Below are 18,384 nucleotides of genomic sequence, written 5' to 3'. Positions count from 1 at the left end.
TGCTGCCTCCCGAGTCGGCAGAGCATTCTGCACGCCGCGTTCACCTTGATGTCACCTCTACACGGATCACGCCTTGCTGACGCCGTACACACGCGTGTGCACGCACACACATACCATATATCTCTTCCTTTCATACACGCGCAGGCATATACACTCCTTTGCTCACAAAGAACACACACTTTACACCTCTGTCATGCTATCTTTTCGCTGCCTCTCTTTCAACACACATACTACAAGTGTGTGTGTGTGTGTGTGTGTGTGTGTGTGTGTGTGTTTGTTTGTGTCTAGGCAGCGGCCCTCCCTCTCCTCCGCATGGCTGATATCACTGTGCAACCATCAGCGCTGTGCATTGTGGGAGTGTCTGTTGGGGCAGAGCGACGCGACAGGGGCTGAGGGATTCACACGCCTCTGAAAGACAGCCAGAGGGAGAGAGAGAGAGAGAGAGAGAGGGAGAGAGAGGGTGGGTGGGGGTGCAGGAGGGGAGGGAAGGAGTGGGAGAAAAAAAAAAAAAAAAAAAGGAGAGAGATACGGAGGGGGCCGGTAACTGGAAATGAGAGATGGCATTTTAAAGAGGAAGCTGAATTTCACCTGCAATTACCGTAGCTCCGGGGCACATGGCTCGGTTAAGAGACATTTCATTCCAAAGCCACCGTGTATAGCTGCCGCGCCGAGCCCTGAGAGGCGCATAAAGAAGGAGGGAGAGGGGGAAATAAAGCGGTAGAAGACTCTCCTCTGCCCAAGATGGCCCTCAGCAGATGCAGCGATGAAAGAGGAGAGGCAGCCGCGAATGTGGCTGGTAAATAAAACCCGGCGGGAAAAAAAAAAAAAGAGGAGAGGAACAAGCGGGAGGAGGAGAAAAAAAAGAAGAGAGGAGGGACAAACAAAAGGGAAGAAATAGGGTATCTCATTCAGCAGGCCCCAACTCCACCATCTGCACACCAGACCTGCTGAACTGGGCCTCAGAAAACACACACGCACACAAACATGCGCGCATTCACACGAGAAAAGCAAATCAGATCCGAGAGAAAAAAAAAAAAAAAAAACAGAGGTTACGCTCACAGTCTGGCAGCTAAGGACATAAAAAGCTGAATGTGTTTAATGATTAATATGATTCTTGGTGTTTGTCCTCGTCTTGCAATGAAGCCTCGCGCTCGCTGCCTCCAACCCTTTCAGAGCTCCAAATGGAGGCGCGATGCCTTCCCCGAGGCTCTTCACCCCGCCTGGACGCACCGGGCAAGTCGAGAATATAGTAACGGGCGCTCGTCGAGAGCGTACGTCCGAGTGTGTGTGTGTGTGTGTGTGTGTGTGTGCTTTGAGCATCGGACGCAGAGGGTCGGAAAAGAGGGGTGGGATGAGGAGCAGCGAGGAGGCCCGTCCTGAGGAATGAGGAGTTGAGGTCTGATCATCGATGCGGGAGACAGACCCCATAAACCAGGAGGCGCTCGTAGGTCACAGCTGGCACTGGGTGTCTGCCAGTGTGTGTGTGTGTGTGAGAGAGAGAACGTGAGCGTGGTCAGAAAACACTTACATAAATCCCCCGGACCGAGACCTGAAAACACATTTTTCGGCTTTTCCTCGCTTTCTCCAGAGGAGCGGGCGGCCCGGTCGGCACGGACGGCCACCGTAAAAATGCAAAATGCCATTACACACCGGCGGCTTCTGACCTTCGAACCCCCGAAAAGGCCGGTGACGGAGGCTTTATAGCTAAACTCATGTTCCGCGAAGTAGCGGGCGGAGCCTTCGGGCCGCGATCAGAAGTTTTCCGCAAGTATCCGGTTGTGCGTTTAAATAAAAACATCCCTTGCTCGCTCTCAGGGTGGGTTGAAAGCGGGGGCGATGATGAGCGTCTCTCGTTTTCCCCTCCGATCGGAGCGGTGGGCATCAGGGGCTCTCAGATTGCAATCCTGTTTGTGTGATGCTAAAAGGTTTGTGACGCATGATTGGGGGAGAGGCGGGAGTTTAAAGGTCTCCTCCTAATGTTTCATAAACTACTGGCGTGCAATTACCAAGCACCGTGTCACCCAAAACTCGGCATTGTGTGTCGGACATTTCTCCTCTCCCACAAAACACACGGATACAAAGACCTCCCATGTTTTTGCCCTCTCTGGGAAAGCTCTCGGCCCCTGTTTTATCTGGCTCTACATTCAAAATGGCCCCCTCTCGACCGCGCACACTACCTCGACCCCCTCCTCCGGCGCCACGAGCGGGCCGAGGCCTCCCGAGCGCGAGCGGTGATTCATGGCGCTGGGGTCTCGAAAAGAGCAACCTCGCTGCGTGCCGGGGACGAGGAGGGCAGAGGTTGTCCTGCAATCGGGGTGAATCAAATGTCTGGCCGGAGGACAGAACCCCGTCCAGACCATGTGGGACAGAGGAGGTAAACACAGTGTGTGTGTGTGTGTGTGTGTGTGTGGGTGTGTGTGTGAGGGGTGGGGGGTTAAGGAGAAGAAGACATGGATGGGTAAGCCCAAATGAATGCATCCGCGTGTCTGCTGATCTGTTGAATCTGCGCTGCTCCCTCTATCCCGAGGACAATCGTGTAGCAGCTTTTTAACAATCTTAGCTCCGAGGCAAGTACAAAGTACTAAATGTTTAGGCGTTATCTCAGAACACTTCCCCGACCCAACAAAGCGGCGGTTTAAAGGGCGCGGGGAGAAGAGACACGGCGAAAAGACACAGAGGGCTCTCCGATGAGAAGCCGGAAATAATGGTAGCTCCTGAGACGGCGGAGACCCTAGTCCGTTTCTGTGACACGCAGACAGACGCACAAATTCTTCCCCTCGGGCAACGAAAGGTATAATTTCCACTTCCTGTGTCGCACGGCGTGAAAATCAGCTGCAGCGGTGGGACTGACAAAGGCATTTGTGTGTCATGAAAAGCCTCTATCAGTCCATCTATCTATCTATCTTTTGAACTATCCATCCATCCATCCAGCCATCCAGCCAGCCATTGTTGTGGTGGCACTTATATAACTCATTACTATCAATGCTGTTGTTATCAGGAATCCTGTTTTATTGTATCTAAATTTCATGTAATCCATGTATCTATCGATGTATGTATCTATGTATGTATCTATGTATCAGTCTATGTATCTATCAATATATGTATGTATGTATGTATGTATGTATGTATCTATCTATCTATCTATCTATCTATCTATCTATCTATCTATCTATCTATCTATCTATCTATCTATCTATCTATCTATCTATCTGTTTCCATCATCCATCCATCTATCCCTCCCTCACGGTTTGCAGATCCTTGCACTCAGTGAAAATAATATGGACACGCAGCTCTGCTGTAACGCACGGTGGGATGCAGATGAAAATGTTGGCCCCAAAGGACGCGTGCACACACACACACACACACACACACACACACACACACACACACACACACACATGAAGAGTGTACTGCTGCGGGGCTGACGCAAGACTATCTCTGTCTCACGTGTCTCTCCCCTACGGCCGCCCGCTGTTCCTGACCTTCGAGATGTTTTTCTCTCTCCTTCTCCTTCTGCCTTTATTCCTCTCTATTTCACACTCACAAAACACACACACACACACTTTTTGTCATTAAAAGGCATTGCATTTCAAGCCAGGATCAGGCAGATGGGGCTGTGTAAGCATTGCTGCTCCCTCATGCAGCACGGCGGCTTAAGTCCACATGCATTACGGCACTCGGCCCCTAAATGTATGCACATTAGGATGTGCACGTACGCCGGAGGGTCCTCGCCGTGCCGTCGCCATCTCAGGAAACATCACCCGCTGTTGTGCATCCCATTATTATCATTATTATTATTGTTATTATTATTTATTATCATTAGCGGTACCGGCGCTATTCATGACAGCGACCCCTGAAGAAGGCAAAGGAAGTGGGGTTGTTGTTGTTGTTGTTGGTGGTGGTTTTAATAAAACCCTTTACTGACACATCCTTGATGTAACATCTTATCAAGAATAAATGCCAGTTCGCTGCAGCTGCAGGACAGACTGATCCTTCCTTCACACACACCCACACACACACCCTCTGTCTCACCGTCACCCTGGGAAAGTTTGTGTGTGTTTCTTTGTGGGTCAGTGTTCGTGTGTGTGTGTGTCGGTTTGTAGGTCAGGGATGAGGAGGATCTTCGGAATAGCAGAATTTTCCGATCCACGTTTTTTAAGCTCGGTTTTGCTTCGCTTTTACTTTTACTTTTGTCCAGGCCGCGCGGCGGCGTGGGCACCTGCGGCGGGACCCCGCTGCAGGGAAACCCCAGGTCGTGGCAGCATGGCGTACCTGGATCATAGCGGTTTGTATGTGTTTGCTGGACGGATGTTTATGTATGTTTTATGTTTTAAATCTTTTGATTTAAAGGAGAAAATGGTATTTCCAAGGTTTTTGTGGAAAACTACAGTCCGCAATTTAAAAAAAACATGCAGGAGGTTCATTGGAGAGCCTGAACTGTCCAGCTGTGTGGATGGTTGTATGTCTCTATGAGGTGTGAATGAAAGAGCGAATGTCAATATTACATGTGAATGGTAGCGTGCCTGGATGTGTGGCCCTGTGATCGAGCGCTCCGGGGCCGACCCCGCCTCTCGCCCGATGACAACTGGGAAAGGCTCCAGCCCCCCCGCAACCTTGACTGCGGGATAAGTGGTATAGATTATGAATGAATGAATAAAAGAATCATTATAGACAGCCTGGCGTAACCATCACGCTCGCCACTTTAAGCCAAACCTGAACCACACGCACTCACGCGCTCGCACGTCATATAATTACACATCCGTACCATTAGACGCATTACACTGCCCGTCTTTTATTTTCTCCAACTCTCAACATTTGCATGCTCCTCTGGGAATTTGACTTAAGCAGCTCTTTCCTGTTTCCTCCTCTTGTCCTCCGAGCAACAAATGTCAGCAAATTACACGGCGGCTGTTTGGACGGGCTCCATCTTCCCCCCGTGCTCCGCCGGGCTCGTTCTCTATGGTCTGCTGGAAGGTTCAGGCAACCAAGACGCCAATTAGAAACAAGCGGCGGCGGGGGTCGAGCTACAAGGCTCAACCTCTAGAAATTGATTCCCCGAGAGCCGACTCATCAATACTTATCACAAATGATACAACCGGCTTGAACCAATCTGAGAGGGAGGGGGGCGGACATGATGTATCAGTGGCGGCCCGAGAACGGAGCGGCGAAGGCTACGGCTGACGGAATCGGGTCCGGTGCCGCACAAAGGGGCTACATAGCGAGTCGCGAGCGAGACAAGTATTTCCCTGTGCTCGGTAAAAAAAAAAAAAAAAACCTTCTAATAAAAGATCTCATTTGATCTGGTGACACACTCGCTGGCACCGGGCCATCAAATCTGGCAAGAGAGGGGGAAAAAGTGCAAGTCATGTCTGTGTGCGGAATAACAAACCGCCACCTTGGTGTGAAGTGAAGCCTTGAGGACGCACAGCCGCGCCCCTGAGCACAGATAGCTCTCACACACACACACACACACACACACACACAGGAAGAGGGAGGAAGAAAAAGGGAAAAAAGGTGCAGAGATTCAAGCGGCGCGTAAACAACTGCCGCGCGGAGATCCGGCCCCCCCGGAGCACGGCGGGGCCACGGCTGACAGCCATTTACATTCAGCGGCGGCTCCGAGCAGATAGCAAACTCAAAAGATGTTTATTAGACGCGCACGTTCAGACAAATATTCTGATTAGAATGGGAGAAATCTAATTAATTGCCTGATTCACTGAATGAACCCCGAATTTGTAATGCAATCATAACAACTACTGTTCAAGGGTCTCTTGTTAAATTTAATTTGGGGAGAGGTAGGGAGAGAGAGTATGGGGGGGGGGGGCAACCTCTTTCAATGAATGAATGAAAATCAAATTAGGCCTGAAAGTGGAGGAGTCTGCAAGTTTTTTTTCTTGCGTGATTTAAAAAAGGAAAAAAAAAAATGGTTTAAAAGCAGAAGTCTGTGACAATATAATTTGTTAAGTCACACGTCGACTGCTCTGCACGGCCCGAATAAGAAAAAAAAGACGCCCCGGGGCAGGAGGGGGAGGTTTGGGTACTCACTGGTTAAAGAGATGTCTTCAGCTCCTTGACATCACTGCTGCAACACCTGCAGACGAAGCAGAGACACCAAGGGTTCAGAGGAAAAAAGAAATAAATAAATGAACACAGCACTGAGTCACCGCGTCCGAATGCCTCTCTGGCACGCTCTGATTTACGTGACGATAAAAACGGGTGGATTCGACGCGGCCCATCCCGACGACAGGGTCGGGAAAGACCGCCGCCGCCGCCGCCGCCCCCTGGAAGTTCACCGTACTCGTGTTTTATTTGTGTTTGCTTTCGGTGCGAAGCAAATCATATGTCTAAGGCGGATATTCGGAGGGAGGTGGGGGCTAACACAAAATCACTCTCCCTGAGCCATTTCTCGTAAAACCTGTTTGCTAGAGAAGGATCTAGACACTGGAGCTTTGAGCGTGAGGATTTTTTTTTTCCCAAACACAAGACAGTTCTTGCAGAGAACCAAGCCTTGCTTGCGTTCTCACGCCCGTCTCTCATGCATTGTCTCTGAGGCCCTCCTGCGCTCTCTCTCTCTCTCTCTCTCTCTCTCTCTCTCTCTATCAGCTCAGGCCTGAACCAAGCAGCTCACAGCAGATGTCTCCCCATGTGTGTGTGTGTGTGTAAATGTATGACACTGCAGCACGTATCTCACATATTTGCGCAGGTAACACGCTGCGGCATAAACGTCTGACACCGAAGGCCTCGGAATAATTAGCCTATGTGCTCACGATGCCAGCGCCAACTTGTGTCCACACACACACACGCAGGGCCTTTTTAGGGATTTGCGGCTAGCAAAAGCTGTTACGCAGGTAGCTGTCTAAAAAAAAAAACGGGCTTTGTTGACAGTGGACACATCCGTGTGGTCGAAAGCAATTGCGTCATCTTGACGCCTCGTCAGCACAAATCCCGCCTCACACGCGTGTTCTCCACTACCGGTCCAAGAGTTGCGGTTTTCGAGAACGTTCAACCTCCTCCCTGTAATTGTCACTTTTTGGACTTACTGTCACGCCGATATCAGAAAATGAGGACATTGGAATTCATGAGCGCTAAGTGATTTTGTCTTTCTGGATTCTTCCCGGGGAAAGACGAAAATGACACGTCTGTCATTACGGCTTAATATATGACCGGACCAAAATCACCTAGGGCTGCTTGATGCTCATAATAACCCGCTGATCAAACTGCCACACTTCCTTTCAGACAAACACACACACACACACACACACACACACACTCATACGCGAGCAGACTGCAGATGCACACAAATACTTTGATAACTCATCACGGCGATCATGATAACAGAGAGCCAGGTAGGGCCGGATTCATCTTCGGCTTTTTCATAAAGACCTATTAGAGGATGATTAAAGGATTTCTGCTCAGAGGGGTTCGAGAAGACAAGAAGAAGAAAAGAGGAAGAAGAAGAAGAAGAAGAAGAAGAAGAAGAAGAAGAAGAAGGAGGAGGAGGAGGAGGAGGGGAAAAAAAAAGAAAAGATTTGCCAGCCATGACTCCAGTGAATCACGCGGGATAAGAAAGCCGGTCTCGTCTGCAATCATTTCCCTGACTGGAAACTATCTGTTCATCTATTAACTTTGTTTCGCTGTGAGACGGTTGCAGCTTTACATCGGCGGGACAAAGCGCGGCACCGCAGACTCCTTGGGTGTTTTTTTTTTTTCCCCCCTCGGCAGCCTTCCCATCTTGCGGCCTCATACAACCGCAGAGCCCTAATAAATTGTTACGATATAAAAACTATATATTCTTATTAAAGTCTTTTATAAGACAGGGAGGACTCCAAACGGCAGTCTGAAATAATTGTATCTGGCATCCGAGAGCGAGGAGGAAGTAAGTTAGCGGTCACTTTTCGGTCGATAGCCACATTGATCACCCCGATTACCTTGCTTCCATATTACACGGGGGAAAAGCACCACCTTTATCGCTGCATAATTTGATTGGAATAATAGTAAATTACTAATTACCGGGATTTTACTGTTTTCATGACACAGGTAACACACTGTCATTATTAATTAAGTGTGATTTAAATATATATATTCATATTTATATATATATATATATATGTGCGTAATCACCCCTCTGAAAATAACACAGCTATTTGCAAGCAGCAAATACAGTGATAGAGCAAATTACAGCCCTAAGTTATGTTATTGAATTTGCCGCTATTTGAATAACAATCCAAATGTCATTATTGTAATGGCCACGAGTACTTAGGCATACCCGCATAATTAATGTTCATGTTTATGAAAAAAAAAATAGATGCTACCTGAAAAGATATAATTACCTGCATTTGCGCCGCGGGCAGGCCGACGGAGCGCGCAGGCCGGCCTTTGTAGGAGGTCCCAGAGATGGAGGGAGAGGAGAGAAAGGTCACAGAAGTGAAAGAGAGAGAGACAGAGAGATAGAAAGGAGGATCAGGAAGAAAGAGGGGAACTATGTCGCATGTGAGCCTACTTTACAAATTACCACTGGTATTCCGGCTTGTCGAACAAGGTACGCTCTGATAAAAAAAAACCACACACGGGCCTTAAATCTCCCGCATTTTAATATTTGATACCTCGCCGGGGGTTTGTCTCGGCCGATCTCGGGCACACAGGGAGGAGGAGGTGGTGGCTGGCTGGGTGGTGGTGGTGGTGGTGGTGGTGGAGGGGGGGCTGAAACTTGGCCGCGGACGTTTTCCTGAAGCCCCCAGAACAAAACAGGCAAGTCTTGACAGTCTGTCCGCCACTGAGTCGTCACACAATCAGTTGCAGGAAACCAATCCCTAAATAGCAGTGATTCATCTCTTCATCACACACAATGCCTGTACACAGTGCACAAAGAAGCTCTCTCTTCCCCTCTCTCTCTCTCTCTCTCTCTCTCTCTCTCTCTCTCTCTCTCTCTATCTCTCTGTCCTACCCCATCTGTCTCAACCCCCCACCTCCCCCCAGTGTGGTCTCTCATGCTGCTTAAAAATAAGTGCTTCTCCCAGCTTTCTTTGCCTTGTGATTTACTGGCAGTGTTTAACTGCAGGGCAGCATCTTTTATCGTTACATGATCCGGGGCTGAAGGCTGACAAAATGGAATCTCTGTACCTTTGTATGTATATGTATATATATATATATATATATATATGCGTGTGTGTGTGTGTCTGAAAGAGAAGAGTGTCCGGGGCAGCGAAGTTGAATAAAGAACTTGAACGCGAGAAAAGTTTGTGTAAGTGCAATTCAAATCCTCCCCGACCTCCTGGCTATATGCACGCGTGTGTGTATGTGTGTGTGTGTGTGTGTGTGTGTGTGTGTGTGGTTCTTTTTCTCTAAATGGTTTCATCCTTGACTTGATGGACCGAGTGCCATCTCCAGGGAGCAGACGCAGAAGGTAAAGCGCTCTGAGGCTGGCGAAAAGCTCCGAACATTAGTGCAATCCATTTGTGAGAGGTAGGATCCATATGAAGCGCTGTGCTGGGCAGCGAGCGTGGCGCGCACACACACACACACACACACACACACACCTTTTTGTGTTGTCCTCTTCACTCCGCTCGTCATGGCCGTTGCTGAGACCTGTTCCCGCCGAGTGACAAATATCTCCAGCGCATTCATTCCTGGCGGGCGAGTTCGGGAGGGACGGCGTGAGCGCAGTAGGTGAGCCCGAGTGTCGCCGGCCTACACAACAGGTTCAGCGTATCGCTATAGCCTCGATGATCCATCACCAAGACGTGTGAAGGTCAGAGTAGCCGTGACCGACACAGCTGTCACATCTCCTCCCAGCACCCGCCTGGCTAAGTGGCCTTCCGAAACACTCAGTGCAAAACATGGCCAACTGGAGAGAATAAGGGGCGGGGGGGAGCGCGAGGCCAGGAGGACATGTCTATAACCATGTCTATAACGGAGATAAAATGTTTGGGCGCAGCGGTGACCCCGGGAAACCGTTCGCCGATCTCGTAGAGAGGAAACGTGGCAGCTGTTAGCATTAGCTTTCTGGAAAATTCAACAGAGCGGCCGATACAGATGCTGTTCTGACTGACGGCCCGCTTTGTTGCATGTGGCTGCAGTGGAGCAGGGTGGACAACAGATGTGGGTCCACTTTGATTTCAATGCCCTTGTGGTGTGTGTGTGTGTGTGTGTGTGTGTGTGTGTAAGTGTGTGTGTGTCTGTGTGTGTGTGCGCACACACTAGTGCAACTTCTATTAAATGGATCTGCTGTCTCCTTGATCAAGGGAGTCAATAAAGGGCCAGTCCTGTCAACCCTTCAGGGTTAGTGTGTAACCACATATGTGTCTGTGCGTGCACATGTAGGGTTTTATGTGTCTGTGTGTGTGTGTGTGTGTGTGTGTGTGTGTGTGTGTGTGTGTGTGTGTGTGTGTTACAGACAGAATTTGAAGTACTCTGACAGGTGAGTGATTGAGTGCTTTCATTTCCCTCCAGCGACAACAAGACATGCACTCGCAAACACATAGGCAGTGCACACTCACAAACACACACACACAGACTCACACACACAAAATATGGAGGACGGAGAGAGAGAGCGAGAGAGAGAGGGAGGGAGGGAGGGAGGGAGGGAGGGAGCTGTTGTTTCCTAAAGGATGCTGCTCCTGCCTGCATGCTTAAATTAGCTCTAAATGTTTGGATTACACACGGGAGCTCTCACAGAAGATTTAGCAGCCATCGCCTGGAGTTCAGGGTGTGTGTGGATGTTTCCATCTGCGCGTGCACACAAGCGCACCAAACACAAAGATAGACACAGTGTCCTCACACAGATTACAAACACATGTCACTTTGGTATCACTCGCTCTATTTTTTAACTCCTGTTAAATTAAACGCCGGCTGCCGTCTATCTGAGGCTCGGCCGGGACAGGGGACGCAACAGGCGGCTCAACGTGACCTAAACGGACCCGGCGCCGTCTCGGACCGCGGAAAGTGTTTTCCCCGCTGCACTTTCGCAGAGGGCAGCCTCGGTCGGCGGGGGGAGGATAGGATGTGCGACCAGACGCGAAGATGGGGAGGGAGAGAGAGCAAGAAAGAAAGAAGAAAAAGAGAAGGGGAATGAGGGAGGTCAGCGCCCCCGGTCTCAGATAAAGGCCTCTCCCTCCCTTCTGCCCGGGGATTTTTTTTTTTCTCCAAGCCCCTGCCAGGATCGAGAGGCGTCTCACGTTACAGCTGTCTCTCAGTGTCACCGTTCACAAGGAGAGAGCACAAGTGCGAGGCAGACAGAGAGGAGGAGAGGGGGACAATGCCACGACACCAGGCAGGCAAAAGGGGGCTAAGCTTTCAGGCCGGACAAGAGAAAAACAACGGCGGCGGGTCCGACTGGATAAGGGAAGCCGAGCGGGTTTCCCGCTGCCCGGGGATGTTTTTATTTTAATATTAATGTTAATGCGATGCAAATGTTCGTTACGACGTTTGAAGCGTTTCGTCACGAAAAGAAAAAAAAAAAAAAAAAAACGCTTTGACCTTTTCAAGACAAATCATTACAAATTGTAACGCTGGCGAACCGCCTCCCCTCCCCGACGCCGAACTAAGCGGGGGGGAGGTTCTCCCAGAACACCAAAAGGAAAAGTTAATTTTTCGATAACTTGTTTACAACATAAAGAGAGAGCAACAGCGAGAGAGAGAGAGAGAGAGAGACATTGTACCCAAAGGAGGAGATGGCTGATGCACTCAGCTTATCACTGCGTGCTATAGGGCTTCTCTGGATTAAACATAATTGAGTCACTTCTCTTAACATGAGTATCCCTTTGTAACCTCAAAATGCTAAAAACAGCAGCCTGTCCCGGGTCCAGTAATGACTAATCCAGGAGCGCTGAGGCCTGCGCGGCTAACATGATAAGGCTGTGCGGGTCAGCGCCGAGCCGCGGTGGATTCAGAGTGAAAACTTTTTTTTTTTTGTTCTTCTGAGGGAACGTTTTTGCTTTTTCATCTCGAGAGGAATAACAGCGTCCTATAAATTTCAGTTTAAAGCAAAAAAAAAAAAAAAAAACAAAGGAGAAGGTGCTGCATATGCAGATCTTTATTCCGCGCTGTAGAGCTTACGCAGCCGTACACAGAGCCGATTGTACTACTGTGGTTTCCATAAAACATGCTTCTGTGCAAATAACACGCATTGCTCTAGCGCAGTTCAGAACTGCTTCCCTATTTGTTTTCTCCATGATTGTCATTTCTCTTGGCATTCTGTAGGAGTTAAATATTTAACATTCTGGCTTAGCCTGGAGCGGGCTCTGCCAGCGCAGCTAAAATAAAAAGCCTTTGTGGCAGCAGTGACCAGATTTTAAATGCTGAAGAAGATCAATAAATGAGGCCTGTCAAGGCGCAATCTCATACATTTTGTGTGTGCTGGCGCGTGAGCGAACGGTCGCGCACTCACACACGCGTGTGTCCTTTCCCTTTGTGTAAATGCCCGTGTCCCGGCGGCGTGTGTGGATGCATCGGTGTGTATATCTTAACGCCCTCTGCGGCTCTCGGCTCCCCCGCCTGCTGGAAAGCGTTCTGTAGCGTCGTCGAGAACCCCGCTGACCCAGGAGGCACGGCGATAGAGAAACCAATAACGTTCCCATTGCCACATCTGAAACCCTCTTCCTATTTCTTTTTCCATTCCTACTATCCTTTTCCCCATCTGAGTGCGACCGGCCTCGTGGGAATACCGGGGAAGGGGGGAAAGTGTAAATAAAGGCCCCCTGCTGCAGATTGAGAATGTCAGGGTGTGGTAAACATCAAACTAAGTAGCAGGTCTCCCAGACCTCCATTCCATTTCCATAAGCAGGTCCCTGCTTAACCAAAATGACGCCATCTATATAAGACGGCGAGGCAGAGTAAATAGGAGACGGAGAGGCGGGCTGTTACTCTTTCTGTATGAAAAAAGGAAGACACGTTAAATGGATGCTTCCTGCTCACATAAGGTGAAAGCCCTCTCTGCTTCGCCACGCGAATAAGTAGTACAGTTGTATTTTTCGCCTCCTCACTTATGTACAAAACAATCAACAGCCCTGAAGTGGGAGGGAAAAAAAAAATCATCAAGACCTTTTGAGACTTCATTAAAAGAAACCAGCCCGGACTTTCCAAACAAGGCATCTCTTTAGAGGGGGGAAAATCAACCTTTTCACCTTGTTGGTGGAAAAACAGGCATCCCAACGAGACGGAGCATGCACAAACAACCTTGACTTTCATCAAGGAAATTCTCACATTGAATGATAAATAGAGGCCCAGGGGACGCCCGGCAAAGAAGCAGCTTATCGCCTTCCCCTCCCAAATTTGGCTGCTCTGTCTTCTGTCTCCTGAAAGTCAACACGGGGTGACCCACTTGTACTTTACACTGCTTAGTATTTGGTAATTAATCCACCATAATGTAATCCACACAATACTACTCGCCGAAAGCAAGGATAGCCATCGATTTATGTCGCCGGGCCTGTTTGGCCTCTTTCCGCAAAACAGAGACAAAAATCCTCGAAAGATACGCTCGAAAGATAGTCGCGCCGGTTGAAACCGCTCACGCCGGCTGAGCTCGCACTTCGCGTGATTATTTGTGAAGCCTGATGACCATCGGCACGAAAACGCGTCAATCGCCGAAACGCCGCGGTTGCATCGGTTCGGCCGGATCACCTGTGAGCCGAACCGCTTCGGACACTAAGGACATTAACCTGCGAGGCCGGGCGAAGCAAACGCATATCGGTGAGTAAGCGGCCGTCGGAAAAGACGGCTGAAGCCGTCAGATCCGAAACAATAAGAGGCATTATGATCAGCCCGATGGCCAGAAGCTTTTAGTTTTTCACTAAAACGCAGCTTCTCCTCAAAAAGCCATTAGCCCGTATAGGATTAATGTCTCCATCAAAAACATCTGTTAAGCTCCCCCCCCAGTTCTTGGGACATTATTTCATTTGTCACTATTGTTTTCAGGCCGGTCGCGAGCAGATTAACATGTGAAACGGGTGGCCGATGAGCAGGCATGGGGAAATATGATTAAGACTCGGTCTAACATTATTTCTTAAATCATTTAGTTAACACAGAGCAGACCTCTGCTTCCTCTCTGGATTTCACAGCTCTGTGTCAGCAGCGCTAACATGCAGAGATATGACAGGGCTCCCAGATGGTCAGTATTATCAATAGATGTTTGGTAGATAAAAATGAATGACTGCCCATATATAATGTCTAAATCCATTAAATATTTAAAGATATCAACAGACTAAGCCATTAGCATACACATGGCATGTTAGGATGAAGCCTGAAAGACACAACACGGAACTGAACGCGCCGCCGTGCCAGGCAAAGTCGAGCTTACCGGCAATGCAAGACACTCGGAAACTTCAAAATCTTACCATTTATTGCGTCTTATGTCATTTTCGCAAACGCCGACAACAACGCAGTAGTAACCCTAATCTGAGTTCCCCTTAAATTCACTTCAGGCTCGAGACCTTTTGCTTTTCGATCGAGGCGATTAGTAGGCGATCACAAGGCGTCGGGTTTGTTTTTGGCAAACGCTTTCCTTTTGAGTTGCGCCTCCGAATGCCAACCGCTAACAGCGAGTGAAGGAAAAGAAAAAAAGAAATAAAAAACACGGTCTTTCGAAGAACATTAAGAGAGGCTTGATTCAAGAGTTTCTAGGAACAGAGCCGCCGAAGGATAATGTTCAAAACTGCTCAATTTCGTCTGATATCGAATGGAAAAGGCGGTGAGTACACTTGAAATTGGCAAATGAATCACTTCCATGGTTGACAAATGGATTTCCCTCAGTGCTAATGATGGTAATCAGAACACAACACTACCACTATGCTTTGCCAGTGGTATTGATAGGATCCTTCTCATTTCCACAGTCAAAAGGCACAAAACAAGTGGAATTATGTGTTAACTCATGAGGGGTTTACAAATACTGACAACTGGGATGTGACGACATACGAGTGAGGGGCATAACCTCAACCCATGCCTTTTTGACAAACACGCGCAACAACTTGTTGAACATGTGATAACATATAAGACCTGTTGATGTACCCTTTGTGGAACACTACATTAGGCGGCATCGGGGTAGGACGCCGTGTCAGTACTCCGTCCGCCCCCCTGTTTTATACGGACATTTTCTGGAGCCAATAACTTTATCAATATAAGATGCACACTTAATAAATCTCACTTTCTTTTCAAAAGAATACAAAGCTTCGGGTCTCCTCCATATTCAATGCAAAAGGATTATGGAGAATACAGCCTTGTGTGCACATGGGATTGTCTCCTCAAAAGCTGTCCAAGTTCTGTCAAATTCAGCACCCCCAGACACAGAGCTCGTGAACCTAATTTCACCTAATCAGCTTAGTCAATAGCAACCGTTTGCTGTGACTTTGGTAGACATGCAAATGGGGCTTAACAGTGTCTATCCTTAATTCCTAAATGTTCAAGTCAAGCGGAAGTCCTCCTTTATCTCTTCAAAAAAAAACAACAGTTCCAATTTGAGGGCGGGGTGGACCGGAGAAGGGGAGAGAGGGAAAAAAAAAGATAGAGAGAGAGAATAAAACTCCAGCCAAGAATTGTTGTTGTTTTTTTCTCTTGGCCTGGCAAGGAGAGGCATCTCTGATTTGAGTGTGCTTGAGGTAGCACAGTGTGCTTTCATTTCAAACCGACATGGCAAACAAACTCTGACAGATTTGTCCCCCCACCCCCTCTTTTTTCCACTTTTGCCTCCCCCCTTGCCTCTCTCTCCCCTCTTTCTCTCAAATTATTGCAAATCACACAGTGCAAGTATATCACCGCTTCTGTGCATTCGGTCTGCATTATTTGCGCACAAGCGAACACACAAATACGTGCGTGAATCTGAACTGAAAAAAGATTTTTTTTTAAATTAAAAGAAAAAAAAAACAAGACACTTGTCAGCTAATGGCTTCTTAGCGGCTCGGCGGAATCGAGCAGCTGTCGTGTCGATGCATCAGCAGAGAGAGAGGTCCCCCCATAAGGACACAGCCACCGACGCCTTCACGTTTGGCTACACAGCTGCTGCACTCCGGCTTTGTTGTCGAAACCATCAGCTTTTTACATTTCAAGGCGTTACTTCTCTGGGGTTTTTTTTTTGTTTGTTTGTTTCTTTTTCTTTTCTCAGCCTTCCTGTCTTGACACCGGACAAGAGAAGGAAGTGAGAAGTTCAAGCTGCACTGAGTCAAAGGGGTGTGATTGCAACGCCAACGGACGACGAGATGAAGTTGCAAAACAAATTAAATGAACGTCGCCTTCTGGAAAGACATCGTTGCCAACTTACACAAGTGTGTGAGTGTGCGTGTGTGTGTGTGGGGGGGTTCTGAAGTCTGCACGTGTTTACATCACCTCGACGTGTCATCGATCGATAGATCGCCGATCGATTCGACTCGGTACCGTCGAGACACTCCGCCTAATCTCTTTCTTAAAAACTTCCCCATTGCAATTGAATAAAGTGGCCCGATAATGACATCCAGTTTTCAGATTTGGGATGAACTATTCTTCCCTTAATAGGATTCTGGGTAATTAACATCCCTCCTTCCTACTCCCCCCTTCTTCTCCTCCTCCTCCTCTTCCCTTCATTCATTCCTGTCCAGTTGGAGAAGATAAACAAAACAGCTTGCCGGGGGAAAATCTTGAAATGACATTAAGCAAACTCATTTTTTCCCCTTCACCCTTGCAAATTACACGCCGAACTGGAGATGCGGCGAAACGCCTTCCCGTCCACCTGTCACTCACCGACTCACTCCCGAGTCACTCCAACCCCCATGACGTGCTCACTCCCCAACTTCACACTTTCACCCCTGTAACTGCTTTCCAAGGGCTAACGTTCGGAGGCTAACGTTTAAGCTAGCAGCGTTTACTGCCAGTCCCCACCGCTCCCCCATCATCATCATCGGTCACATTTTCCCCCGAATCATCCCTGACTTCGCCACCGCGGTGTCGTCAAACAAAACACCGTGTTTTTTTTTTTAATTTGAAACATCGTTTCACCCGCCGTCAAAGTCCGAAAAAAAAGCCCCAAACTTGTCCGACAGTCAAAGAAAAGTGGACCCGGTTGCCTTTAAAGGTCGCCCGTGTGTGTCCGAGTGTTAAGCTAAGGGAAGGTGAAAGGTAGGGGGTACTCGGCGGAGGAGGAGGAGGAGGAGGATAAGGAGGAGGCGAGTCTAAAACAACCAAGATGGCGAGAGGCTTGTTGTTTCGGAGGGGGCAGGGGGGAGAAAAATGGAGGATATTGTAATATACACAAAGGGATACATTTCGACAACTCCGTCCGGCGGCTGCTAGCCAGATAGCTCGCTAAGCTAGCAGTGCGATTCGAGGAAGCGAACCGGCGGGTTAGCTTCTCCTCGCCCGGACGGCGGTTCGAGCAAAGCTCAAACTCACACAAAAATAAAAGATATATATTTATCTTATCTCTATCTTAAGAAGAGAGATGGGAGGGGGGATTTATGTATTCGTCGCCCGGTTGCTTTTATTTTTCAACGCGTCTGGGGACCGTTAAAACCGGATGGGTTTTCTAAACGGACGGGCGGCGAGGACCAACGGCAGCCCAGCGTTGCCTCACACCCCCCCTCCTTTTTTCTTTTACGTCGACGATAACCGACATCCAGCGTAGAAAACGCAACCGAAACCGTCGATTTAAATTATAAAATAAATCAAAACCCAGAAGCTGGGAACGACACCATAAAACCTCGCCGAAAAAAGTTGGGATTTTCTTTTATCGTTGTTTATTTGTTGTGGTGAACGGAGCGGAGAGAGAGAGACCGGAGCGAGGGACACAAAAGACGGGTCGGGGACGCTCCGCGGGTCCGATCAAACGCACCGATCCACGGGGGGGGGAGTTTGGACCGGAACGCGAAAACAAGTCGGTAAAAGCGGTTGATTAGAAGCCGAACACACACACACACACACACACACATACACACACACTCGAACACACACACACTCTCTCTCACACACACGCGGAGAGGAGGTTTAAAAAAAAAAAGCTAAAGAAACTGAGAACCGGAGCCAGCTCCGCTCATCGCCGGGGCGAGCGGAGCGGAGAGCGGGGCAGACCAGAGCGGAGCCGGGGGGAAGGTTGTTATGGTGGGGGGGGGTGAAGCAAAGAGGAATAAAAACACTTACCTTTTCTTTCTCTTACTCTCGACACTTAACTTATTTCCAACGTGGGCTTTTTTAATTTTTTTTAAATTGAAAGGAGGAAAAAAACAGGTAGAACTAACACTCCCGGCTTTGGTCGTCTTCTCGTCTCTTTTTTTCCCCTTGGTCGGTTATGAGAGAGGTCGGGGGACGAGTGATAAAGAAGGGAATTGGCCAGTAATTGAGTCTCGGCGTGTGTGTGTGAGTGTGTGTGTGAGAGTGTGTGCGTGTGTGAGTGTGTGTGTGTTGTGTATGTGTGTGAGTGTGTTAGTTACT

At 48.6% G+C, this 18,384-nt stretch overlaps 1 protein-coding gene across 9 annotated transcripts in view; it reads right to left on the bottom strand.

Annotated features, from left to right (window-relative positions):
- baz2ba (bromodomain adjacent to zinc finger domain, 2Ba) overlaps positions 1-18,384 on the bottom strand; it is a 68,001-nt gene extending 49,617 nt beyond the window's left edge. For all 9 annotated transcript variants that reach the window (XM_086144331.1, XM_086144337.1, XM_086144332.1 and 6 more), the window contains exons 1-2: positions 18,094-18,384; positions 6,046-6,091 (exon numbers count right to left, since the gene is read on the bottom strand). The gene's annotated coding sequence lies outside the window, so the exon portion shown is untranslated. The remainder of the gene's footprint in view (positions 1-6,045; positions 6,092-18,093) is intronic.

The sequence above is a fragment of the Fistularia commersonii genome, chromosome 3 (genome assembly GCF_037954325.1).
Source record: "Fistularia commersonii isolate RoL2024-O1a breed Wild chromosome 3, RoL_Fcom_v1.0, whole genome shotgun sequence".
NCBI lineage: Eukaryota > Metazoa > Chordata > Actinopteri > Syngnathiformes > Fistulariidae > Fistularia > Fistularia commersonii.
Note: the sequence above shows the minus strand (reverse complement) of the source record. Positions and strands in the feature narration are given on the sequence as shown.